The sequence below is a fragment of the Martes martes genome (assembly GCF_963455335.1).
Source record: "Martes martes genome assembly, chromosome: 5".
In the NCBI taxonomy this organism is placed as follows: domain Eukaryota; kingdom Metazoa; phylum Chordata; class Mammalia; order Carnivora; family Mustelidae; genus Martes; species Martes martes.
Genome location: NC_137892.1, coordinates 159644170 through 159670709, shown reverse-complemented (window position 1 = coordinate 159670709; position 26540 = coordinate 159644170).

Genomic DNA, 26540 nt, shown 5'->3' with positions numbered 1-26540 from the left:
GGACACTCAGTCATTGGCAATGACTCCATCAACTGTAGAGGGAGGGAAAGAAATGCCCTGAGTTTTCCTTTCCCTTCATTCTCTCTCTCTCTCTTTTTTTTTTTTTTTTTTTTGAGCCTCCTATTCGTGGGTTCCTGACAGAACAAAGCTGTCATGGAAGAGTGGAAAATTCAGCTTGCAGGGATGGACCCCATGATGGAGAATAGAATGGGGGAAACAGTGAAGAATGGAATTGAATTGAAGACCAACAGGTTGAAGAGCAAGCAGCTCAGGGTGAAAGACAGAAGAGAGTCACGTGAATTTTTGTGCACTGGCTTGACTTAAGGAGCAGATCATGACAAAGGTATTACTTGATGTGGAAACATTTGTTTTCAGACATTACCTAATACCCTGAGATGCAGGAAAGATTGATTTAAACTCTCATGCTAATAATGGTGGAGGTTTGAAACATCTCCAGGTGTTTTCACATTTTCATCAGGATCCACATTTCCCTCTTTCCTCTGGCTTCAATGCACTAGGAAGGTGATCTTTACGTTGTTTCCCTGACATCGGCCCAGACCTGAGACTTAGCCTCTTCATTTCCTCCATTGAGGGTAATTCCTTCATTAGAGTAGAAGATTGTTTACTAAACAGCTGGAGGTCACTGGGAGGGCTTACCTTGCACACTGCATGAATTGCAACTCACAAGGACCTATTTTTCTTTCTGGCTACCTTGACACTGATAGTTTCTCACTACTCCTTCATCTTGACTTTTACTTTTTTCTCACTCTTTTGCCTGGTTTTCTCTTTTCTTCTCTCCTCACTATTTCTTTATCTTGCCCGGTACCCAAGCATTCAAAATTCACACTTAATTATGTGAAATATTCAACTCATCCCAGATATTATTGCCAAGCTCAGCTTCGTACTCACCCACAGATAACACTGTGTTTATCATATTAACAAGGACTTTGATATTATAGGAACTTCTTAGCAGAAAGTTGACAGCTAATTATTTAACAAAGTCATTATTTGTAATATAAAGTATGTAGGAGGAGGAGAGGTTAAGGTCCAGATAATGAGATCAGGTTTTAGAATTTTCAAATTTGAATTTCCTTTAGGATATTCTGATAAAACTGTTGTATATGGCAACCTCAGGAAGGAGATCAGATATTCATTGGTCACTGACAGTTGAAGATATGAGAAAAATAATTTTTCCTGGGGAGTACATGGATACTAGGATCCATAAATATAAAAGCACAGAAGAGAAAGAGCAATTATGAGACAAGGATGGGTGGAACAGGAGAAAATGTTGTCAGGTGAATGAAAGTTCTAGAAGAAGTTCATAGCAGCTCTTTGTCAAAGGTCACACAGATCCCACCCCCGGATCATTTATGTAATAACTGGATTAGTAGATGTCTCCTGAATGAAAAAAATCCAAAGTGGGTAATAATTATTAGGACCCTGATGACCTTAACTTGAAGGTGATTTCAAGAGGCAGACAGGAATTACAGCATTGCAGTTTGGTCAATGGACAGAAGGGAAGGAAGTAGAGACCGGTTACAGATGACCTTAGAAATCTGGCAGGAAGGACAGGGGGAAATAGGTCAGGTGTATAAGGAGAAAGGAGAATAAGGTTTAGGAAATAATTATTTTAAGTATGGTAAGAGGCTGAGTGTGTTTTTATGTTCAAGGAAGGAAGCAAAAGAAATGGAGAAATAGAAGACACAAGCCATAGATGTCACATCTGGTGGTACAAGGTAAGATAAAACAGAGTCAAACCCACTAGTTGAGGAAAGAGCCTTCATCATGAGGGCAGATGCTTTTGTTCTCAATGACGGAAGGACACTGATGAATGGCTGACGTCCAGGATCTTTGCAATCTCCACTAGCTGTAAGGCCCTGAAGGAGACAGGAACATTCTCCAGGGCACATTTAGCTTACTGCTTTCAGTGTGGGCCAACAGCCCCATGAGGGAATGTTGAACCTGATGGACTATTCAGGACCAAGTGTAATATACCCAAACTTGGTTCTGAATGATGCAGGAAGACCAAAGCACCCTGAATGCAGCAACCTGTTTCCTGTCTCTGTTTCCTGAGGTGCTCCTACTTTGCCTCCAAGGTTCCCGCCTCTTTTTGCCTTTATTGCTCTGCTGTACTTCCACTGTTGAGACGAGGCTTACCATATGAGAAACACCAGAGAAAAAAATGTCTCAGGGGACAGAAGTCTTCTTGAACAGCTTGCTGAAATCACACATTGCTTTCCTCTCTTCCTCTGGATTCTGCCTGGATACTGGTAACATTCCAAAAAAAGGGGGGCCCTTTCCAGGCATTGGCTATGTTTTTAATGGCCAAAAATAACTGATAAAGGAAGATATCTAAGCTAAAAGATTAGTGAGATGTTCATTAAACCAAAAAGGGAGGGATGGGTATGATGAGCAGAAGGAGGTATTACAAAAACAATCTCAAAGAAGAGAACGTAGAAAAGAAGAAACCCTAAGAGAAAAAGATCCTCAAAGGAACGTCCCAAGTGGATTCTACAAGTTTTAATCTTTACTCTGAGAATCTGCTGATTGCACCATCATGTCACCTGGTGACCTTGACTTTGAGTTTTATCCTGGTCATTCCAGATAGAGAAATGAGTGCCACTAATTAAAGTAAGAGTTGTGGAATATATAGGATTGTAGTGGCTCATCTGTGGAATGGGAAAAGCAGGGATTGGGACAGTAGGAATACTGGATAGGGGCAGAAGAGTGTCCCTGAAGTAACACCATATATTTGCATTTCATTCATTTGTTCATTCATTCACCCACTCCGGAGGAGCTGGAGAAAGGTGTACCCAACACACAAATGTGCCTGTGGTTGGACCTGGCAGTGAGACTACGCATGAAATGATTCCCTCTGTGCTCTTGAGGAGCACAGTCTGGTGGGAGGGACAGCTAAAACTCAAGTTACATGTTGTGTGAAATGTGACATGATGCCTTGAATATAAGTGTTTGCTCCAGTCTGGAGAGGTCAAGGAAAGCTTTCCTGAAAAGGTCATGTCTCATCTGAGTTATGAAGATTCCCATTTATGTGAAAAAAATTGGTGACAGTCTTCTAGCACAGGAGAGGAGAACAGGGTATAGATCAGAAAGCTCGAAGCCCCAGAGACAGGATGCTCTTGAGAGACTGACCCAGTCTGAAGACAAGCATGATTTGGAGTCAGGAGTCCAGAAAGCCACTATCTCTGAAAGGATGCAGAGTGAAGCAGAGCCTAGATTTTGGGAGTCCTTGAGATGGTTTCCATCTTTACAGGAAACTCTGGATTTTCTGGGGTAGAGACTGGAGGAAACAAACTAGTGCTCAGGAGGATATTTAGGAGGACGGGTGAGAGGTGCCTGTACCAAGGTTGTATCTGGAGGACGGTGAACAGATTTGAGCCATATTAAGAAGGGAGACTCGACAGAGGGACTTTCAGGAAAACCTTGTTATAGCCTAGTCTCATCTGCTGTCACTTGGTTGAAGATACTCCATTATCCCTGTCCAGGACGTTTTGACTTCTCTCCAAATAACTGCAAAGAGATGGGGTGGGCTGGCCGTGAGCTGTAATGTGTATTAACATCTGACTGGCTAATAAACACACAAATAACTGTCACAACTACCACAGTTTGGGGCACCTGGGTGGCTCAGTCGGTGAAGCATCTGCCTTCGGCTCAAGTCATGATCCTAGGGTCCTGGGGTCGAGTCCCGCATCGGGCTCCCTGCTCAGCTGGGAGCCTGCTTCTTCCTCTGCCTCCTGCTCTCCCTGCTTGTGCTCACTCGCTCTTTCCCTCTCTCTGACAAATAAATAAATAAAATCTTAAAAAAAAAAACCCTGCCACAACTGACTAAGTATACATTGGGCTCAGAGTGACAATATTTACTTGAGCATCTGCCAGTTATTTTATAGATCGATCTCAACTCACTGAAAGCACATATTTAACCGTGTCTGCGTTTATGTATGAGGAACAGCAAAGCACGGGGACCAGGTGTCTTCCTCACTCTACGGGCTGGCAACTCTTGGGTCCAGAGTCAAGGCCAAGGGAGCCCCACCCTGAAGCCCTTGTGCTGGGGGCAAAACCGTGGCCAACCCTGAACCTTCCATTATGGGAGAGGCACTCCCTTAGTGTGATCTCTGGCTTCTTTCCCCTCTCCTCACTGTGCCCAGGAAAAAGCTCTGTCTGAACTCTGGGAAGAATGAGCTCAGCTCAAGTTCAGCGCAGTCCTGTTCCCTGTCTCCTTTGGGGGCACCTGCCTCTCTCAGCATGTCTGTCCCACAGGCTCTTCACTTGGCCTGGATCAGAGAAGGGAGAGTCCCTGGTCCTTGGTTCACCCAGCCTCCTTTCCTAGCAGCTGGTGTACCCCACCCAGCCTTAATCAGGAATGGGCGTGACAGTCACATCAGGCATCTGCCCATTACTCCCCAGCTGATCCAGAATATAGGTGGGGGAACAGGTGCATTGTTCAGGGTAACCCTTGACACCTGACACCTGGGGCTCGGCATCACTCCACTGCCTGTCATGGTGAGACAGAGCAGTGTGTACCACGACCACACTGTTTTGTGTGCCCTCAGTTCTGGAGTGAGGCTGGAGCCAAAGGCCTGCTGTCACCCTGTCCTGGGTGATATCACTGGCTGGTGGCTGCAGCTTGCGGACATCATAACCTTGTGTGACTGCAGAGGAGGACCCATGGCGGGGCAGAGAATCAGGACCTGAGGCCATGATGCCAATTCTGGTGCCAGGGCCAGATACCATGGCTTCCACCGGTGGGTAGTCCTCTTAGTTTTGCCCGAGTCTAGTGAATTCCTTTGAAAATATTAAAAGCGATCTGTAGAACATTTTCACAAATGATACTGAAATGCTATAAAATCAAGACATCAATGTACAGTATTTGCTCAAGGCAGGTGTTCTCAGGTTTAATACCTCCTCCCTGTCGTTCTCCTTTCATAATTCCTTTTCATGTAACCCTTAGTACCGCAAATTTCTCTTTGCAGAAGTTTTTGCCTTCACTAAGCCATGCTTTAGAAAAAACAGAATTCAGTTTATTGTACTCTGAAGTTATTCTACCTTGGAAATTTTCTGTAACAAATGAGTAAAAATCAGCATTTTATTCTGAATAAAAATGATAAACAATTGTGAAAAAATAATTTACTAAGAAAAAAAAATTAAGACAAAAGCAACATCACCGGTTTTGGAAAGTTGTGCCCCAAATGTCACTACCTTGTCTGGAAACGAGGAGCATGCAGTCTCCTCCCCTTTGTGGTGTTGGCTACAACAGATAATCTGACTAAACTAGAATTGCATGGGGTCTTACGTTTGTTGTTGGTGGTGGTGTTTCTCTGTATTCTCAGGAGAGCTGAAGCCTTCCTGTGCGGGGTGTTGAGTGTTCCCTCACTCTTTACTCAGTGATTTGGGTGAAGATTTCTGAGGCAGCAGGGCTTACCTTCAGGCCCTGATAATGAGCCATCTGTCTTGTGTGGGACCAGATCAGAATATGTTTCTTAGAAATCAGCCTGGTTTGCAGGAATGATCCATAGCGTATGATAAATAATTTGACTTCACCCAAATATGAATACAAATGGTTTGTGCGTTTAAAAAAATAAAGTGGCTCCCTATAAAGATAAATAAAATGTAGACTATAATCATTTTAGTTTTCCCCTATTGACTTAAAATGGAGGTGGTGTCTTCAGGTGAGAAGAAAGGCATTCATTTTTTTAAAAGCCCTAATATAGTCCATTATATTATAGGAAAAGGTGTGTAGGAAAAAAACAGCCTGATCTCTTCACATATATGAAGCAGTTACATTTTTTCCAATAAAATTACCAATAAAATAGGGCACCTGGGTGGCTCAGGCGTTAAGCGTCTGCCTTCGGCTCAGGTCATGATCTCAGGGTCCTGGGATCGAGTTCCGCATCGGGCTCCCTGCTTGGCGGGGAGCCTGCTTCTCCCACTCCTACTCCCCCTGCTTGTGTTCTCTCTCTCTCTCTCTCTCTCTCTCTCTCTCTCTGTCAAATAAATAAAATCTTAAAAAAAAATTACCAATAAAATATCTTACATTTTACGCAATGACATAGATAAGACACACTTATTATATGTACATAAACGTCGGAAATTGGAACAATAAAGAAAGAAAGAAATCACTAGAAATGTCAGTGTTCAGGCAAGGTCACAGGCACATTTAGTGACTGTTCTTTTAGACATTTACACATATGCACCCATACACTGCATGTATATGCACTGTCTATAAATACCCATCAAATGTGCATTTAATATTGTGTGTAAACACATGCATGTAAAAACATGCAAACGCATGGGTTGAGAAACAGACAAATCTAAGTAAATGGGCTCAGAATGGTAACAATAGCCTTCCCAATGTATATTTATTTATTTATGCATTTTTTAAAAGATCTTTATGTTTTATTAGAAAGAGAGTGTGTGCACAAGCAGGGGAAGGGACAGAAGGAGAGGGAGAAGCAGACACCCAGCCAAGCAGGGAGCCTGATTCGTGGCTCGATCCCAGGATCCTGTGATCATGGCCTGAGCCGAAGGCAGACGCTTAACTGACTGAACCCCCAGGTGCCCCTGCCTCCCTGATGTATTTAAAAAAGTAATTCAGTATGACCTAATTCCTACCCAACCATCTAAACACAAATTCCATTTTTTTCCAAATGAAGACACTTTTAATAGAAAAGTAAAAGGTTAAATCTTTTGTATTCTTTGAAATTACCACCTACAAATATTTTATTCTTTTTTTTTTCCCAAATATTTTTTTCTGATATCTCTTCTAGAGCAGTTGGAAGATCTATATCATGTGGCCCAGGTCACCCTCCACAAAGCAAACCTGCTGTAGGAAGAAGGCATGTTTTAGGAGTAGTGCATTCTTCTCGGGGTCAGTGGCTTTTCTCAGTGTAGCCAGGATGCAAGCTCCCTCCACAAGCTTCAAAGGCAGCTGTTTGCTTCCACATAAACAGGGCCGGTATTAACTTGTTCAAGAGACTATGGAGTCAGTGGCTGTGAATGGAAACGAAGATGAGTGTAATATGTTTAGGACAACGCAAGAAAAATTTTATTTTATTCTTTAATTAAATAGATGTGTCTGTTTTAATGGAAATTAATTTATTATTCATCGATGGGTAATTAGGCTGCTTGCTTTCCATTTTTACGTCAACGTACTTAATGTTAAAGTTGGTGTATCTGAAATTGATTCTTCTTTCTTTCCTAGCCTGTGTGCTGAAATCTCCATCCAGAAACGACATCTCTGTGACCTTGTGAAGTGTGTCACCAAGAGCACATCATTTATTTCTACAAGTTCAGAATTTTGGAAAGTTCACTTATTTTTTTCTCTACATATGACATATATTGATTTATTAACATTTATGGAGACCCAACAAGCTAATTTCTTTTCAAACGTTTGTAGTTTTTTTTTTTTTCATAAATTGTACACCCAACGTGGGGCTCGAACTCACAAACCCAAGATCAAGAGCCACATGTTCTACTGAGCCAGCCAGGTGCCCCAACCTAATTCTTTTCAGTAAATAATGAATCAAAACCAGCTTAAGTAGAGATACTTACTTTTAGGGTCTATGGAAGGAGATGCATTTCTCATTGGGCACAAAGCCTGGTTGTCATAAAGCAATGCAGGAATTTTCATCGTCTGACTCTATTGACCTAATAATGAAAAATGCTCTAATGCTCCCTGTGGAATCTTGCTTTTGTCTTCCTTCTGTCCTTCTCAATTCTGTGTAGCACACGCCGAACAGATGAGAATGTTGCGTTGCTTCTCTGAGCTGGAGGAAAACCAGGGCCCGTCCATAGGTGTTGCTGTAGAAAGATTAAGACAGGCCCTCCATGGTGACCCAGATAATTTTCCGGAGGTGTCATTAGTATGTACAACTGCACTCTCCCTCGTCCGCTTCAATCAAGAGGTTGTAGAGTCCTGCCAGGTCTCTGGTTCAAGTCAGTAGGAAACGCTCACAGCCAAGAGTCTCTGCCGCAGGTGTTCTGGGAAATGGAAGTCCCCTGGCTTCCTGAGAGAGAAAGGACAGCGCAGTGTCTTTTACGATGTTTCCAGGTATTTCCCTATGGCTGTGGGTTTAATCTTAAAACTGGAAGATCACAAAAAATGAAAATCCACAAAGGAATATATCGTAGGTGATTTTCTTTCAATTTGCTCCTTCATTTTGATATCTTATTGCATATATATTGGCATTAATAAGTGAAGGATAGGTATTTTACATTTTTCAGAAGAGAAAAATCAGTTATTACCATGCATTATCGGAGTGAGGTCACAGTAGGAGAGACAAGACCCCCCGACTTTGCTCTGATTATCCCTTCTCCATGAAGGTCATACCCAACAGAGCAGCAGCGGGGTCACTGCACGGAGCTGCACAACAGACCCCAGAGACATTTCCTTCCCCATTTGCCTGGGGCCTCAGCCCAGCATCAGTGTCGCTGGAGCTCATCACCTTGAAGTGCCACCATGGACAGCTCTTAGTTAGGGTCTCAAGTCAATGAGCTTCTTAATGGGATCATTGATGCTCACGGAATAAGATGAGTTTTCTCAAATTAATCATGGAATGCATCTATATGGGATGTCAAGATTTTTTAATGTGAGCATTTGGAGATGAAAGCCTGAGGACCAAGACTTGGGGCTTGTCTTCCTGCCCCAGGTTCTCATCCATGGAATGTTCCAACCGTCTGTCCTCGTTCCTTGTTACGGCATCTTTAGCTTCTCTCTAAGTGAATGTTTCCTTCTCCTGGACTGAAAGAAGCTGATCTGGGCCATGTGAGCTCACAGCACTCGTTTTCTCAGAGAGATTTGGTGGAATAGGGCTGTGAGCTGTCCTTTCCCCGCCCCCCCCCCCCCCCAGGGCAGCTGTTCCAAGCCTCCTGTGCAAGGCAGACCTTCCCCTGTGGAGGAGGAATGTTCTTCCTGCGAGGGAAGATGCTGCAGCCACGCCGCTTGGTTAGGACTTTTCAAACAAGCTCTCGATCCCGCCCCCCCCCCCCATGATGGGGACTCCTTCAGGGCAAAACACAAACAGCAAATTTGGAAATCCTCTTCTGCTGATTTCGTTATTTAAGTTGCGTTACCAGGTGCGTGGAAGCTGATCTAAAATTAGCAAACAGACTTTTTCCAAATCATTTCTCTTGGAAAGTTATTGACCCGAAGTGATCAGCTGCGTATGTTCTGAACGTCTGAGGGGACTAAAGGACGGGCAGAAAAAAGAAGTAACGGGGAGAGGAGATCTCTCTGCACAGCGGTTTCCGGCCGATTCTCTCTCCCCTGATACAGCAAACCCACCGGAGAGAGCGAGCCACGGCTGGGACAAGGGCACTGAAGGTCAAGGGTAAGAGTAAACAATGAGAGCTGCACTCGCAGGCGGTCTTAGTTTCCATTTTGAGGGGCTGCCATGCCATTGTTCCAGCTCCTGGGGCACTGTGACGTGTCGGCAAGACACGTGTGTGCAGGGAGGACAAGCGCCAGTGTCCCTGTTTTCCGGGAAAGTGCTTCAGACTCTCCACGTCCCTCTTCGTGCCGGTCCCCAATCTCCCTACACAGGGACACAACCATCCGTCCTCACGCGCTCTCACCTGACACTCCCACTCCTATGCACTCACATGACACACATGTGTGTTCACACGCACACGATCACAGCACACCCGCAGACGTGCATTTACAGTCACAGTCCCACCACACCCACAAATGGGCATGTACACCCACACACTCTCATACACATTCACAACCTGTCCCTCTCCTCTCACACTTGCACACACATACACGCACACTCACACTTGCCCTGCTCTGCTGACTCAGTGGCCTCAGGACCCAGCACAGCCTGTAGACCCGCTGTTTCACCTGCCATGCAATCGAGGGCCACTGAGACTCTGCTCCCTCCTTCGTGGCCACAGTCCCTGGTGCTGAGCATCCTGGGAGGAAGGTGGGAGAGAACGTGTGTCAGCTGCTTCTGCTCACCTTTCGTGTCAGGCACTTGAGATGAGCACTTGCTGGCGCACTTGAGCGTCAAGTGGCTTGTGCCATTTTGTCTCGGGTCAGAGTTTGGCTTTCGGTTCCAAGCGGTCCTGCCCTTGCAGGAAATCCGTGGTACGAAGTGGTGAAGGGCTTTTCTCAAGGACGTCTGAGAAGCTCAAGGACACTTTCATGGATAAATATTGTTATTGGGACCATGGAGGGGGTGGAAGAGCCAGGCACAGGGTCCCCAGGAGGTCAAGAGGAGCCATGCATCAGGGCCCAGCTGCCCCCGCCAGCGGGTGGTCGCTAGCACGTCCCCAGCCCTTTCCCCCTGGTCTCTCCCCTCGTGTGTGAATCATGGGGGCTGCAGAGAAAACCCCGAGCTCCTTCCTCCCTGGTTATCTCAAGCCTGCAGTTCTTAGATCTGACCTCCTAAGGGCACCTGTGATTGCCCTTGACATTGGGGTCTCTCGCTGGTGGTCGGATAAACCAGAGTGGTGGTCTCTGTGCAGTGCTGTCTCTCTCCAGACCTTTGCCCGTGGGACCGAACGACAGTCACCAGCGCTCACTCTGCGGAGAGCTGGCGCACCGTGGAGCAGAGCGAGCGACCATCAGGCCAGCGCCGCGGGGCTCCAGCCGGGAGTGAGGTCGTGGCAGCGTGAGGCGGAGGCCCCGAGGACTGGGACGTCGGGACGAAACCCACCCCGGTGGCCGCCTCGAGGGACTCGGCTGACGTTCGTCACAAGCAGCCGCTCTGCCGTGACTCACTGGGAGTGGGACCGACGCCCGCGGCCAACACAGTGCGCCCCCATGTCCCTTCCTTCCCCAGTAGAGCCCAGGAGCGGCGGGCAGCCTTCGTGTCGACAAACAGGACGGCGTTTCCAACCGCAAGAAAGTCACGGACACCATTTAGCAGCGGAGAAAACTTGAGAAGATCCGGTCAACTCCCAGCACCTCCATTGTCCTCCTTTGTGCACCTCACACGTCGGCGCGGCGGTGGAGGGCGACGCTGCGCAGTGCCTGGGGACCTGCTGTGTGTCCCCCACAGTGTCTGTCATGCTTCTATCACAGTCTCAGGCTGGGGGGGTTGGAGCCCTCTCAATTTCTGCGGGAAACGCTGGTGCTGTCTCAGGGCTGGACAGCCCGTCAGGAGTGGGGCAGGGACGGCGGCGACTGGAATCTGGCCGCTCAGCCGGTGAGCCTGTACGTGACGTCCCTCAGCCATGTGCGGGGACACCCGTTGGGACGGTGCCGTGGGTGTGGGGAACCACAGGCTGTCCCATTGCGAAGTGTTGTTCTTTTTCCCAATAAGCGTTAGACCTTAGCTAGTTTACTACTCAACATCGTCCAAAGCCGTCCTGCGTCTGGGTCTCCCTGCGGTGGGGCTGCCTGGGGACCAGGGCTGCCTTGCACCATCTCTGCCATCCCGGGGTCCTGGCGCTCATCAGACTTTACAGACACATGTGGCATAAGCAAGCAATGCGCGAACAGAATAGACAATATTCCGCCGATGCTCTGTGCTCCATCATGGGCTCATCCAAATGCCACCGAAGGTCAGATCTGCTCATCCGCACTCTGGGCTTTGTGTTGAAGAGGATGAAACCCAAGTGGGTGGAGTTCACACCCAGGCTGTAAGTCACGGAGTGTCTGAAACCAGGTAGGGAGGCTCCAGGGCAGTGCAGGGTCCTAGCCCACACTGCATTCTTCTGGAATCCTGCGAGTCCTGGGAATCCTGGACAGTTGGGTGCAGTGATGTCATGGGGAAAGGACCTTGATTCGGAACAGCCTGAGATTAGGGTGCCTGTGTTCCCTGCCGGCCTCCCAGGAGCCAGGACCATTCCTGTCTTTGCAGAGGGAGCTTGGAGATCTGGTTGTGCCCAGATGTCCAGTTTGCTCCCAGGCTCGGGGCCTGATTGAGGAATGAAGGTGATGGCCCTGAAGGCACAGGGACTCAGCATATCCTCCCTGGGAGGTGACACAAAGCACTCCTTGGTCCACACCAAGAGGACTTTAGGGAAAAGAGCAATGCGCCTTGGGCCAGCCTCTGGCAGTTTTTCGTGCCCCACAGGTGCACAAGGACCTGCCCTCATGATCCATTCCTCTTTGTTAAACTCCCCCAAGATGGTGAAAGGCGGTTAGAAACGCGCCCGGTGAGAACACGACTCTCCTCGTACGTCCAGAACCATCATGATCCCATTTCCGAATCCGCCCGGAGTCCTTCCCTGAAACCAGGTCATCAGGGAGGGCCCCCGGGGCAGATTTACCTTCTGTGAAGGTTCCTAACCCTCCCCTGGTCCTGTGCTTGTCACGCATCCCTGGGTCTCAGGGGAGCAGGGGGCACCCGCATCCCCTCCACAGCCCCGCACTGGCAGGCGTTCCGGGGTCCACACTGAGCTCTAACCCTGCTCCTCTGGGGGCCTCGGGGCTCCTGGCTCTTCCCCAGAGTTTGATGCTGTTCCCGCTGCCCACGGAGGTTCTTCTTCCTGTCATTCCTTCTCAAGGGGCGTTTTCCTTCCTGGTTTACACTCTCCCCTGGGGGGTGCTTTCCGTTAGTCAGCGGCTCCCACCTTCCCTGAAAGTGTGGCTTTGTTTCGGCTGGACACAACTGATTTGTCATGCAGCCAAGTTAAACAAGGAACCCTTTTGGAATGGCTCTTTTTCTTTCGGCATTCAGACTGTAATTGTGAAAATTTAGATAACTGCTGACTTTAACAGAAGGTCATGAGGCTTTTGAGGTTTCTAGAGTGATTCCTGGGTCCAATTACCACCGAAGGATGAAGAAATGGGGAGAAATTGATCTGTTTATTGTGGATAATTTATAGGGGGCAGCATGTTTTAGGATATCTCCAGTAGACGCCTTCCTGGTCTGTAATAGAGACAGAATGACATTTCTGTTTTCCTAATAAGCCAGTCATTCTCTCAAGTGATCTCTGGGACCACTTACGGATCTCATTAATGTTGGGTACGGGTCTGGGCCCTCACTTTCCGGCGGTAGCACAGTTGTCCCTGGTATTTCCATCTGGTGTTAACTTTCATCTGTACAGCCAGAGAAATATTTTAGTTATTTTGTCCTTTATTGGAGAGGAGTTTAGAGTAATAACTCCTTCTCTAATACAGTACTAGCAAATGTTACAAAAAATAGATGAATTCTCTCTTTAAATTACACGGGCTTCCCATGTGGCATTACCTCAATGAGGGTCGGTTATTGTGGTATCCAGTGCTTGCTGTGCTGGTAACAAGCCTCCTTCTTACTCAAAGGAACCAAGACCTCAACCAAAGTCCGGGTCTATGCACCCTTTTTTGTGATACATTTTTTTATGTGTGTGCTCGGTTCAGCAAATGCCTCCTAACTTCCTCCTAGCTGCTTTTCCAGATGGTCCCCGGAACCATGTCGCCTGCTGGTTACATTGGTGGTCTCCTCCCATGTTGAAGGAGATGCTGGTGTAACCACCAGAACACAGGGCAAGTGATGCAGTGTGGCTCGTGATACCCAAGTCCACCCCGACCCCAAGCCTGGCTCCTTGCGGGTCCCAGGGTGTCTATCCTGCCCTGATGAGAAGGTGAAGGCACATCCCCAGAGAGGGGATTTTGAAGGGAATGATTAGTTTCAGCTGGAGCTACCTGTACTAACTTTTTTGACACAAGGAGGGAACTGGGTTTGAGATAACTTAAGTATAGACACATAATGTTTGCACTTTTTCTTTTTTGCCTACCTGTGTTTGTGGCCATTGCCAATAAACCAATACCACTTATCTTTTAAAATTTTGGTTTTTTCAGCTTCAGTGATTATCTTTGATTCTTCAAATTCTGCTCATCTAGTTAAACTTTAATATCAGGTTTCCTGGCTCAAAGTCAAACACATTTTTTTTCTTTGTCAGCATATAGAAGCAACTCCCAACAGGTTGTGTGTGTGTGTGTGTGTGTGTGTGTGTGTGCGCATGTTCCCAAATTATTTTTATGTGACCTGCCTCCAGACTGCCCAGGAAGACCTTGACAATTAATTGTTACTTATTATTCTATTGTTTTTTCTGGATACTCATTTACCAGTGATAGTTTAGAAACCAGGGCTGTGGTTTCTGCTGTAAACACTGAGAGTCGGAATCTTTTTCGAACTTAAAGAGCTAAATATTTGGGCTTTGTTATACGTGTCACTGGCCTTCACTCTGCTCAGTCAAGCAGATACAGCTCTTTCTGCTCTGTGAGTTTCTACCGGGAAAGACAGCCTTGCACAGAACACTGAAAAGTGAAAGGGACGAGAAATGCTGGGAACTAAATACCTCAGCGCAGATTATTCCTTTTAAAGATGTACAGTTGCAAACTCAGGGGAAAGAAAAGAAGAAAAAGAGGTTTATATTACAACTCTTCTCACTGACCTTAAGCAGTTCTAAATATGGGTTAAATTTGTGAGTCCATTTAAAACTCTCTCTTTAGGGGATGCCTGGGTGGCTCAGTCAGTTAACCGAGGGACTCTGTTTCAGCTCAGGTCACGATCTCAGCGTCATGGGATCGAGCCCTGAGTCAGGCTCTATGCTCAGTGGGGAGTCTGTTGCAAGATTCTCTCTCCCGCTCCCCTGCCCCTCCTGCATTTCTAAAATAAAGAAATGAATCTTAAAAACAAAAACAAAAACAACAACTTTCTCATTAAACCTGAACAACTTAAACATCAATACGTCTAAGATTTCTAGAGATCTGGTCTACCATGTAGACCAAAATGGAGGGACATATGCTAGTGGATAATTAGAAGATGAAAATATTAGAGTGGTCATTATTGTGGAAGACCAGGGCCTGCTGCGTCCCTTCCAGGGCAGGTCAGATTATTGCCGCCTCAGGCACCTCTCTGCTGTTCTCTCTTCAACCTCCACTGCTGTGGCAATCCCTGCCCCCTCCCCCCACCCCCGACCTCACTTACAGGGACGGGGTCATTAGAGCAGGATTTGATCTCATTTTTCTGGCTCCCTGCCCTCTCTCCTCTAATTCATCTTTGAAAAAATAAGAAGATATTTATTTGTTTGTTTATTTATTTATTTATTTATTTAAGAAAGAGTGAGAGAGCAGGGGCGGGAGGCAGCGAGGGGCAGAGGGAGAGAATCTCAAGCAGACTCTGTCCTGAGTGTGGAGCCCTAAGTGGGCCTGCCTCCCATGACCTTGAGATCATGACCTCAGCTGAATCCAAGGGTGGGAAGCTCCTCTGACTGAGCCACCCAGGAGCCCCTCTTCTCTAACCCATCTTATACTCAAGGACCAAACTGATCTTTTCTAAACTCTTATGTGACCAGAAATGTTTCAAGTAGCTCTTCAGACCTACAGTAAAACATACAAGTTCCATCGCATGCCAAGGAGGTACACTCCCTCTGACCCTCAGCGAGGCTCTCTGCACCCCTTCCCTGGCTTATAAACCCTGTTCTCCAGACACTGGCCAGTCTTCTTTCTCTCAAGCACCATGTACTTTCCCACCTCGGAGCTCTCTGTCTGCTGTTCCTCCTGGCTGGAATACCCTTTCCCTCTATTTCTGTTAGTCCAGTGTCTTATTATTTAAGGTTAAGTGTAACTACTACCCTTCCTACAGAGCCTTTAAGCCACAACTTTGTTGGATGAAGTTCGTGTCCTTTTTCCAGGCTGTTCCCATGGCAACCTGAGCAAAAACTTAGCCTAGTCAATATGCAGGAGGCCATCTAGTTTTTGGGCTGAGTCACTTGACAGACCCAAGCTGACCATAAGCTACCCAGGGAGTCCTTCTAAACCCTGGACATAGACTTCTTCCCTACTCCATCGTGTTCTCTGAAAACCTCTATTGGACTGCATTTAATGACCTCCTGTGATTGCATCTCTCTTTCTGGCAGGGTCATAGGTTTCTGAATGTGGGGAACACATTCTATTTTATAGTGTCATCTGGCACAAATTGATGCTTAATGTTTGTTGAACTATTTTTATTTTTTATTTTAATAACTCTGCCTCTGTCATTTTACTTTTAGTCTGTACATATCTGCTTGTAGGTCAAATTTTTTGCCTCATTGTGGAGTGATAGCTAGCCAGGTTGCAGTCATGGGAGAGCTTGGCTGAGCTGGAGAATTTGCTTCTTTGGATACTCGCTCACTTTGCTGGTGAGTTGACACCTCAGTTCCTCTCCTCTTAGGACTTGTCACAGGCTGGTAGTGGCCTCATATCATGGTGGCTTCCTTCCTCTAGAGTAAGCAATTAAGAGGCCCAAGGTGGGAAGCAGCAGTGCCTTTATGACCTAGGCTCAGAAATCATATACTCTTACTATTCTCCGCACCGTTAGTCTTGATTCCATGTGCGAGGGGGCTACATAGGCTAGAGTCCCAGAAGATGATGATTCTTGGAGGCCTTCTTGGAGTTGGCTCAAACATGCCACTCTTTGCACCAATGATTCATGTCTCTCCGTATGTAAAACATAATCACCCCTTCCAACACTCTTGGGTCTCAGTCCTTTATAACTTCAGCTCAAAATCCAGGATCTTGTGTGAATCAAAATCAGTGTGGATGAGACCCTTCAGGTATGATTCCTGGACTGCAGTCCTACAGTATAGTACCTCTTCGTCTGCAGACCTATGAAGACTTATCTTTCAGCCCTGCCCCCACGTGCACCCAACATACAAAGGTAGGAAAAGTATCGGGTAGCTGCTGTAGACTGTCTTATTCAAAAAGGGGTAAAATGGGAGACACACACAACTCATTGGTCCACAATAATTCTGAAATCCAACTGGATCATTGTTTTGGGGGTGGGGGTTGCACAGATAGAATTTAAATATTGAGAACTAGCTCTAGATGCATGCTTTTGATTATTATCCCATGCTGCCTTTTAGGACTCAACATGGTTTTATAAATATTTATGGAGGCCTGAACATTGGAAATCCTTTGTCATTATTTTTCACTATTTTTTCCTTCTTTCCCTGCTACTGGTTTATTTTATGGAAGTTTCATTTCCAGGCATTGGCTTCAGATTTACTTCCTTTGCATTTTAATTTGCTTGGAGGATTGTTTCAGACAATATCTAGCAGAAACCTTCAGTGAGGCAAGAGAATTGATGATGAACTAACTCGAAAAGCATTTTGAGAACATTAATGTGCTTTCTTGATCAAAAACACACAGTGACTATTGGTGAGGAAGAGGATGATATCCCAGTAAGAGAAACTATGGCACATCCCAGGTGTTTTGTTGTTCAGATCGCTTCTTGTTATGTGTCTTCTCCTCAAAATTCTTGTACAGCCTTACTGAAGATAGTCACCAGGCTTTTACCAAAGGTCAGAAGGAAGAGGGATTAGACTTACCCTGTATGACTGTAACAAATGGGCCTATGAACAGTTGGTCAGAAGTAAATGTGATGGACTTTTTGCAGTGATTTTACAACAGAATTCTCTAAGAATGGAAGAGGTTATGCAAGGAGTTAGTGGATGTCTATTCATGGAGGGTTTATGCATAAGCTAGATGACAATGTGGTGTGAAGTGACTCATTGATTAATTAAGCAAGTTATCTAGTAAGTGCTTTCTGCATATGACATATTATATTCTGTGCTGGGGATTCAGCAGTGTACAAAATAGATTAAAATCCATCTTGAGGACCACATTCTAGTGGAGAAAAATGCATCCTAGTTGAAGAGACTAATACATCAAAGATAATATTGTATTTTATTACATTAAATATAATATTCATGATACGTGTCATGGAAAGAAAGAAAGTAGTACATGGATGATGGGGGATGAGAAAAGCAAGTGTATCTATCTGTGTCCTGGCAGAGGACAAAAGGAGTACAAATGCCCTGAGGTTGGAGCATTTTCAGTAAGTGCAAGGGGGCCAGGGTGCCTAGGGCAGGAGAATCTTGGGGGAGGAAGAGAGTAGGTAAGATAAGAGAGGTAACAGGGATCCAGGTTGTATGGAGCTAAGGAAGTCTTGTGCAGACTTTTTTACTCTGAGTGAGATGTGGAGCCTCAGAGGGTATTGGGAAGAATGCTGTCATGATCTTACTTGCTCCCTGAGATGATCACTCCAGCTGTGGTTAGGAATAGCATGTAAAGGTCCAATGTGTATAAGACCAGTTTGGAGGCCACTGCCATGGTCTGGAGGAAAGGAAGTGCGAACTCCGTGCAGGCAGTGGGGATCTTGGACTTATTCGTGATCTAAAGCCAGCGGGATTTGCTGAAGAATCGCATGTGAATATAAAAGAAAAGAATCAAGAATTTCCCCAAGGTTTTTGGTTTACCCAACTGGGAAATGGAGCTATCTTTACTGATATGGGGAAGAATTCTGTAGAAACCATGTGTGTGTGTGTGTGTATGTGGTAAATCAAGGGCTTTGGAATATGTTATGTTCAAGGTGCTCATTAGAACTTTAAGTGCAAAAGCTCAGAAGAGAGTGAGATTTAGAATCTGATGTTCCATGGCGAGATTCAGGCTTGATATAAATTTATTAGTTGTCCGGGTGTAGATTGTAGTTAAAGACACAGGTTAGAATGAGATGCCCAGGTGAGTATAGATGGAAACAATAAGAGGCTCACAGACTGAGTCCTCAGGGATTCTAGGAGTTAGAAGTTGAGAGGGATGAGAAGAAACCAGCAAAGTAGAATTTTCCAATTAAGATGCAGCAGAGGAAAGGCAGGTGAGCATCTGGAGGACAAGGAAAGAGGCATTTCTGAGGACGAATGAGTGATAACTTTTCAAATACAATGAAAGAGAGGTTTGAGATTGGATACGTGAGTACAGCAATGGAGAACTCACTGGAGGCCCAGGATAGAGCAAGGGTGCTGGGGTGCATGCAGGTCGATTCATGGAAGAGAGGGAAGAAGGTTCTGGAGGCAGTGGATGGAAGAGCTTGCTTTGAGGGGCATAGAGGAACCACATGGTGTCTAGGACAGAATGTGGACTCAAGAGACAGCTTTAGTTTTTTGTTTTTTGTTTTTAAAGATGTGTGAAACCAGAGGTTGTGTCCTAATGGAGACGATCCAGTGGGGAAAAATGGGTGAAGCAGGAAGAGGGGAGCATTGCTGCAGTGAGCTCCTTAGTTGGGACACAAGGATGGGCTCTAGCTCGCGGGCAGAGGAGCTGCTTTAGGACCCGTCATCGCAGCACCAGGAGGAAGGGTGGAGTGGCAGAGCTGTACGAGTCTGTCAGTGAATCGGGAAGCCTGGGTGGGCAGCACAGGGAAGAAGTCTCAGAGTTTGAGGGGAGAGGAGAGAAGAGACAAAGTGAGTGAATGGAAGAGAGAAATTAAGATCACCAGGAAGCACGACCAGCCTCTTGATATTAGAAATCATGAATTCAAAGTGTTTCTGTGCTTTTTGTCCAGCCTCACTCAGCTTTGCTGAGGCCAAGCTGGCTCAGGCGGGAGGTTGTGTTTTTCAGCTTATATTGCGGTTATCTCTTTTGAAGAAACAAGACCAGAGTGAGCTGGGGCATATACACAATGCCTTAAGTGTCGGACCACAGAATTCATGACGAATGGGGCACAGGACCGTTGCGGGGTAGTGAAGATATGGGATGACAAATTTGAGGTCCTGGGAGGTCAAAGGACTTCTGGCGTGGGGTTGCAGAAGGAGTAAGCTAGAAATCTCGGAAGATGGTTGTTGGAGACCAGAGTTCTTTGGCATTGAGATTGTATAGGTATTGCAGCGTTTGGAAACAATGAGATCAGGGATTTGACCATAAAAGGGAGGCACAGAATTTGTTTGCAGAAGAGATTATAGAGGACAGAGACCAAAGAAGTGAAAAGTCATCTTTTTTTAAAAAAATTTTTTATTTCTTTTCAGCGTAGCAGTATTCATTGTTTTTTCACCACACCCAGTGGTCCATGCAATCCATGCCTTCCCTAATACCCACCACCTGGTTCCCCCAACCTCCCACCCCCTGCCCCTTCAAAACCCTCAGGTTGTTTTTCAGAGTCCATAGTCTCTCATGGTTCACCTCCCCTTCCAATTTCCCTTGACTCCCTTCTCCTCTCCATCTACTCTTGTACTCCATATTATTTGTTATGATCCACAAATAAGTGAAACCATATGATACTTGACTCTCTCTGTTTGACTTATTTCACTCAGCATAATCTCTTCCAGTTCTGTCCATGTTGCTACAAAAGTTGGGTATTCGTCCTTTCTGACGGAGGCATAATACTCCATAGTGTATATGGACCACATCTTCCTTATCCATTCATCCGTTGAAGGGCATCTTGGTTCTTTCCACAGTTTGGCGACCGTGGCCATTGCTGCTATAAACATTGGGGTACAGATGGCCCTTCTTTTCACTACATCTGTATCTTTGGGGTAAATACCCAGTAGTGCAATTGCAGGGTCATAGGGAAGCTCTAGTTTTAATTTCTTAAGGAATCTCCACAGTGTTCTCCAAAGTGGCTGCACCAACTTGCATTCCCACCAACAGTGTAAGAGGGTTCCCCTTTCTCCACATCCTCTCCAACACACGTTGTTTCCTGTCTTGCTAATTTTGGCCATTCTAACTGGCGTAAGGTGGTATCTCAACGTGGTTTTAATTTGAATCTCCCTGATGGCTAGTGATGATGAACATGTTTTCATGTGTCTGTTAGCCATTTGTATGTCTTCATTGGAGAAGTGTCTGTTCATGTCTTCTGCCCATTTTTTGACGTGATTATCTGTTTTGTGTGTGTTGAGTTTGAGAAGTTCTTTATAGATCCTGGATATCAGCCTTTTGTCTGTACCGTCATTTGCAAATATCTTCTCCCATTCTGTGGGTTGCCTCTTTGTTTTGTTGACTGTTTTCTTTGCTGTGCAGAAGATTTTGATCTTGATGAAGTCCCAAAAGTTCAAATTAACTTTTTGAAAAATAAATTCTGAAAATGAGGCATTATAATATTCAAATTGGATTATAAATTTCTTCCTGTATGTCTCCTAGTTTTTGTTTGGTCTACTTGGAGACACTGCTGGTAAGGGCCGAAGGTGTTATCTGTGGTCTTCGTGGAACATAGTTTTTCTCTCCGTTTGTCCCATTTAATGATTTTCAGCTGGATTTCTGATTTTATACCTGCCAGGCTTCTTATCTTTTTAGTAACCTATTCTTGATAGATCTTTCTTGTACCATGCATGCATTTACTTTTCACTTTCATACAGCATAGCTGTTAAAAGCATAGCCTCTAGAGTCAACTCTTGGGTCAGTAATTGCGCTTAGTTCATAATGTCATTTTGAGGATTAAATGAGCTGATCCATGCAAAAAGATTGGTCTAGTGCTTCCAACATAGTCAGCAGACCGTATGTCTTTGTTTTATTTTTGGTATGTGTCCTTGTAAATGTCTTTTAGCTGAATTCTTATTTTGTCCCCAACAGGCAATAAATATATCCCATTCAAATTTATTGTGAAAACTAATACCTAGTTTCTTCTATTTGACTCCCTTTAGTGTTTAGCAAAACATTTAAACATACTTTTTATTTAACCGATACCAAAACCCTGTGTAAGTTCCCCCTGATGTGAACACGATAATCAGTCACATACTCAAATCCATCAAATTCTTCTTATTTCCCATGCATTTAAAAATTATGTGAAATTTTATCTATAAGTTATTACGTTTTTTAATATTGTGCTTTGGGATTTCTTGGAATTGTTTCTTCACAGTTGGACTTTATAAGCGGCTATATTTTCCACAATTGTGGAGGTATAAATCAGCTAATTTTTTAAAAATTCACCACCAGTTTTGAATACTGTGTTTGTTCCTAAATTCTAATTTTCCATCTTTCTACTATCTAGGTCTTAATTGCTCTTTTTCTAGCTTTTCAAGGTGGAAACTTGTGTCATTGTTATGAAACCTTACAGTTAAAGTGATAAATCTGTCTCCAGGCTTTGCATATTTTAGGCTCTACAGGCCAAGAGGAAAAAACCAAGGATATTCCCTAAATGCTTCTATAACAAGAGAAAAAAAAATTTCACAAATTGCTATTGACGACATTAGAACAGTATAATAACAATTGAGTAATACAATTGAGTGATACAGGTGTACTGATGAAAATAACAGGATTCTGATTTAGGGGGCAACATTTCACTTAACTTGGGTTTCCATACATCATGTCATTAAAAATGAGAGTAAAAACATGGTATTAGCTTGATTTGTTGGGAGGCAAAAAGAAGCTAATTGGAAACGGCAGAGATTGTGTACAGTTGATAGTGAGGTCATTCATTCATGCAACAAACATGCAGTGAGGACCTACCACATTCCCAGCACTATTCTAGGCAGTTGGGATACATCAGTGAACAAAACAGCAGAGATGATTGCCCACATGGAACTCGCTTTACAGGATGACATAAGAAAATTCATAAGACGGGCATGTGGGTGGCTCAGCTGGTTAAGCATCTGCCTTCAGCTCAGGTCAGGATTCCAGGGTCTTAGGATCTAGTATATGAAATTAAATCAACTTGATAGGATTATTATTTATTCACCCTAGGGCAAAGGTAAACATGGAAAATCCTTGTCATTCTTAAATTAAGATCACAAATATGCCATAATCTAAGACACAAGGGAGTTTTTATTCTGTTGTGTAATATTCTTTGGGGAGTATACCACAAAAATTAATTCACAATTCTGGACTGAGAAAGCATGTTAGGTTACTAAAATTCATCAGTATCTTTATCTGAGAGTTTTTTCCCACATAGCCATGTTTTTCCATATTACCATGTTTTTATTTATTGAAGCTAATATCTGTAGTAACAATATTATTTAAAGGAAGTAGATCATAAAATAGAAATAGGTTTGATAACTTTAAATGCTCCTTAAAAACCTTTGCATAAAATCTTATACTACTACACAGAAAAGATCTGTTGAGGCTCATGTCATGAATATCTTCATGGATTCTAATTTGAAGCAGAAGTAACCTAGAACTTTCTGCACCAGGGCACTGCATACACTCTCCCCAAAAAGAAATCCCATGGGTGCTTCCTCAGAAGTTAGCTGGTGGCTGAAGACAATATCTTGATTTGATCTATTTGGCAATATTTAAAATTAAATCCAGTGTCATTACAGTTAAAATTGTTTTCAAAAAATGTAATTTTATTTCTCACATTTCACATGCTTTTTAACTGCATAGTTTTGTACTCCCTCTGAACCATTAAACAAAGGGGAAATTTTCAGAAGATAGAACATGTGTCATTGTCATATCAGTTCTTACCCTTCCCTTTCCCAGCATTACGAGGCCATTTGAAGTCTAGAGAACTTTCTTATTTGTTCATCTAGTCAGTCATAAACAGGTGTCTTCACCAGGTTCCTATGGGGAGCCTAGGCTAGATCCTGAGACACAACGAGACGTACAGGGTTTACAGATATTCCCCAGTTGTGCTGTGGCCTGGAAAGGCAGCACGTTATTCCAACGTAGAGGATGAGAGGGACACATGCTTCAAATGATCACAGATGTCCTGCACAGCAGAGGGGGAAGCCAGTAGAAGAAGGCTCCCCATCAGGGGTTTGGAATTAAAAGAGATTTTAGTCTCTCAGTCTTTGGTAAATAGCCTCTTTAATCTCAGTTTCTTCCAATGTTTTTTACATATATGAAGCCTGGAAATGTATGTGGAAACTTTAATAAATATTATTTGTCTGTTTTATTCTTGTTTTCTTTTCCCTTTTTCCTCCTGAACTCACTTTATCTCACCTCAACTCACATTATGTAATCTCGGGTTTGGGGCCAATGGGTGGGGCATCACCAGCCAGGCTTCCACTTTCTAAATTCTTTTGTAGGAAGCCAAATCATAGGTCAGATCCTCGGGGAGCGGATAGCAAGCGCTGGCCTACACCCTGTGGAAACTATGCCTCAAGCCTCTTACTCTGGATTCAACCCCCAAAATGTTCGGAAACACTGTATTGTCTTCACAACCCAGAGGTAGAACATACTGAATTGTAAGAGGCAGACCAGAGAGAAAACCTGCCGCCATTCAGACTTGGACTGTGTCAATGGAGGGACTTCATTGTTAACCGAAAATCAGCCTCTCCAAGAGAATCCAAGTCAGTACACCTCCTACGACACTGACACCTCACCTCTTTCAAAATCCAAATGGAGAAATTATTTAAAGACTGACTAGAAAATGTCAGCAGAATAGACCAGGTTTACTTCGTATTTTCTGACTGGATAGTTTCAGTTGCTTCTCTCTCCTGTGACTCAGTTTTTAATTTCTACTACAGTGAGAGACAGGAGAAAGCAGTCGTTATCACCTATGCCACATTTTGAAAAGATGCTGAATTTTCTATAAATGTCTTCTGAACCTTCACCTTCACCTTCAAGAGACTCTCTTCCCTCTTTATTATCACAGTTGTAACCCTCTGCAGCATACCACGCTGTGACAAGTCTGGAGAGGAATAGCACAGGAATGAAGTTCCTCTTATTGTCCTTGGGTTCAACAGGCCTGAACTCTCTAGATAATAAAGAAACTTAAAAATCTCTCAGACCCCTAAGTGCACACAAAGACATTCACTCTAAGAAAATATTTTAGGTCAGACGCCTTTGTCCACAGTCTGATTATACAACAAGCATAAGCTAAATAAAAACATGCTGGTATCTGCACCACGGGATTGGAGAAGTACCCCGAAATCACCCCTAGTGATTGGAAGGACCTGAGATCTTTGAGTCAGTCTTCCTTTGCTCCCGAGGTGATTTTTGTATATGGTGGATCCCAAATGTTAGAATTAGAGGATACTGTTTGTTAGGGAAGTTGCCTATGGCTGGCCATCTTGGGTGAGGACTCCTGGGTGAAGTCCACCAGGAGAGCTCCCTGACCAGTTCCCAGGGGGCCCTTCAGGTCAGGGTCCAAGAGTCTGAAATGAAAGTCCTTCCAGACACAGGTGGAGGAGATGGATGGGGGACAGAGTGGAAAATGTTTCCATCAGGAGAGAACTCCTCATTCTGGGTGATTATCTGAAGGGGTGAAGGTAGCCTTGAGTTGGAGATTCAGTGAGAGGCAGGAAGGACGCTGTCCACTGTAGGTGAACACTAATCCACAGATTTCTGGCTAACATCACCTTGCAGGAGTCCTGTGAGCTGCGGGATGCCCTCTGCAGGAGGAGGCACGTGATGGGTGGGCTGCCTGCACTGTAGTGGGCAGAGTCCGACAGACGTCAACCCTCGAGAAAGAAGCCACAGAAACACAGAACTCACCACATGTTTTGCCTACAGCAGACCCTGCCGTCACTTCAACTTCTGAGAACATACATGTGATGGAAGGACCAGAAGCCAAGGACTCGGGAGAGATCCTTCTTGATGTGCTCTTTCCCAGACAACTAGGTCTTCAGGCCCATTCCTTGTCTGCACTCCCTCTGCAACGTCCTTAACACAGTGGTCTTTCCACAGCAGCTTCAGACAACCTCAGATCACAGATGATCTGTTCTATTTCTAGAGGATCTTTAAATGTTAGAAAGGTCTGCAAACTTCTGGTTCCATTCCAGGAGTATAAGCCCATGAATCTGCAGTTTTCTCAAAATCATATTTAGCTACACTTTTTCCATAATCTTATACAACCTTAAAATGTTTACTCAATATTAGATTTGTCTTTTATCTGTCAATAAACAAGCGTTTATTGATCACCTACTGTGGCTATTTCAGAGCAAATATACAAGGAGCCTACACATCATGATTAAATATGAATTCTGTGTGCAGGTGAAAATGCTTTAACTAAAAAAAAAAGAATTTATACTATTTCTTCTCTCTTTTCTTCTGTGTGTGTCTCTCTGTTAATTTTTAGATTAGTTTTTAAATTATATATTAGTTTATAGGCCAAATATTCTTAACAGTGATTTGGTGGGTGCTCAGACCCTCTCCTTAAACATTTCCATTTGTGTTTGGAGGAAGGACATCTCTAGACAAGTCTCTCTACCCACCTCCGTAACACCAGACCGTGCCCTTGGCCTAGATTTAGGGAAAGGGCTCTGTGTTCTTTGTTATTCATTACTGCTTCCAGATCATGTCCCTCCCTCTTTCCTGGCTCCCCCAACTTTGAATCTTATATATCAGAATATACTACCTGATCCCCCAAGCTATTACTACCTTCTACCAAACCCTGGACTGGCCCTTAATTTCATGAAGATTTTAACCCTGCTCAGCATCACAGACCTGCTCTCCCCAACACTACCACCGTAGTAACTCTTCACCCTTTATGAAGATGACTTTTCCTCCATCAGAAAGGACGAATACCCAACTTTTGTAGCAACATGGACAGGACTAGAAGAGATTATGCTGAGTGAAATAAGTCAAGCAGAGAGAGCCAATTATCATATGGTCTCACTTATTTGTGGAGCATAAGGAATAACATGGAGGACATAGGGAGATGGAGAGGAGAAGGGAGTTGAGGGAAATTGGAAGGGGAGGTGAACCATGAGAGACTATGGTCTCTGAAAAACAATCTGAGGGTTTTGAAGGGGCGGGGGGTGGGAGGTTGGGGAAACCTGGTGGTGGGTATTAGGGAGGGCACGTATTGCATGGAGCACTGGGTGTGGTGCATAAACAATGAATTCTGTTACGCTGAAAAGAAAAAAAAAAGTTAATTTGAAAAAAACCCCAAAGTTGTAAATACGATGAACATTTTCATCTCATAGACACCTGCAGGATTCACCAGTGCAATGGAGTTTTA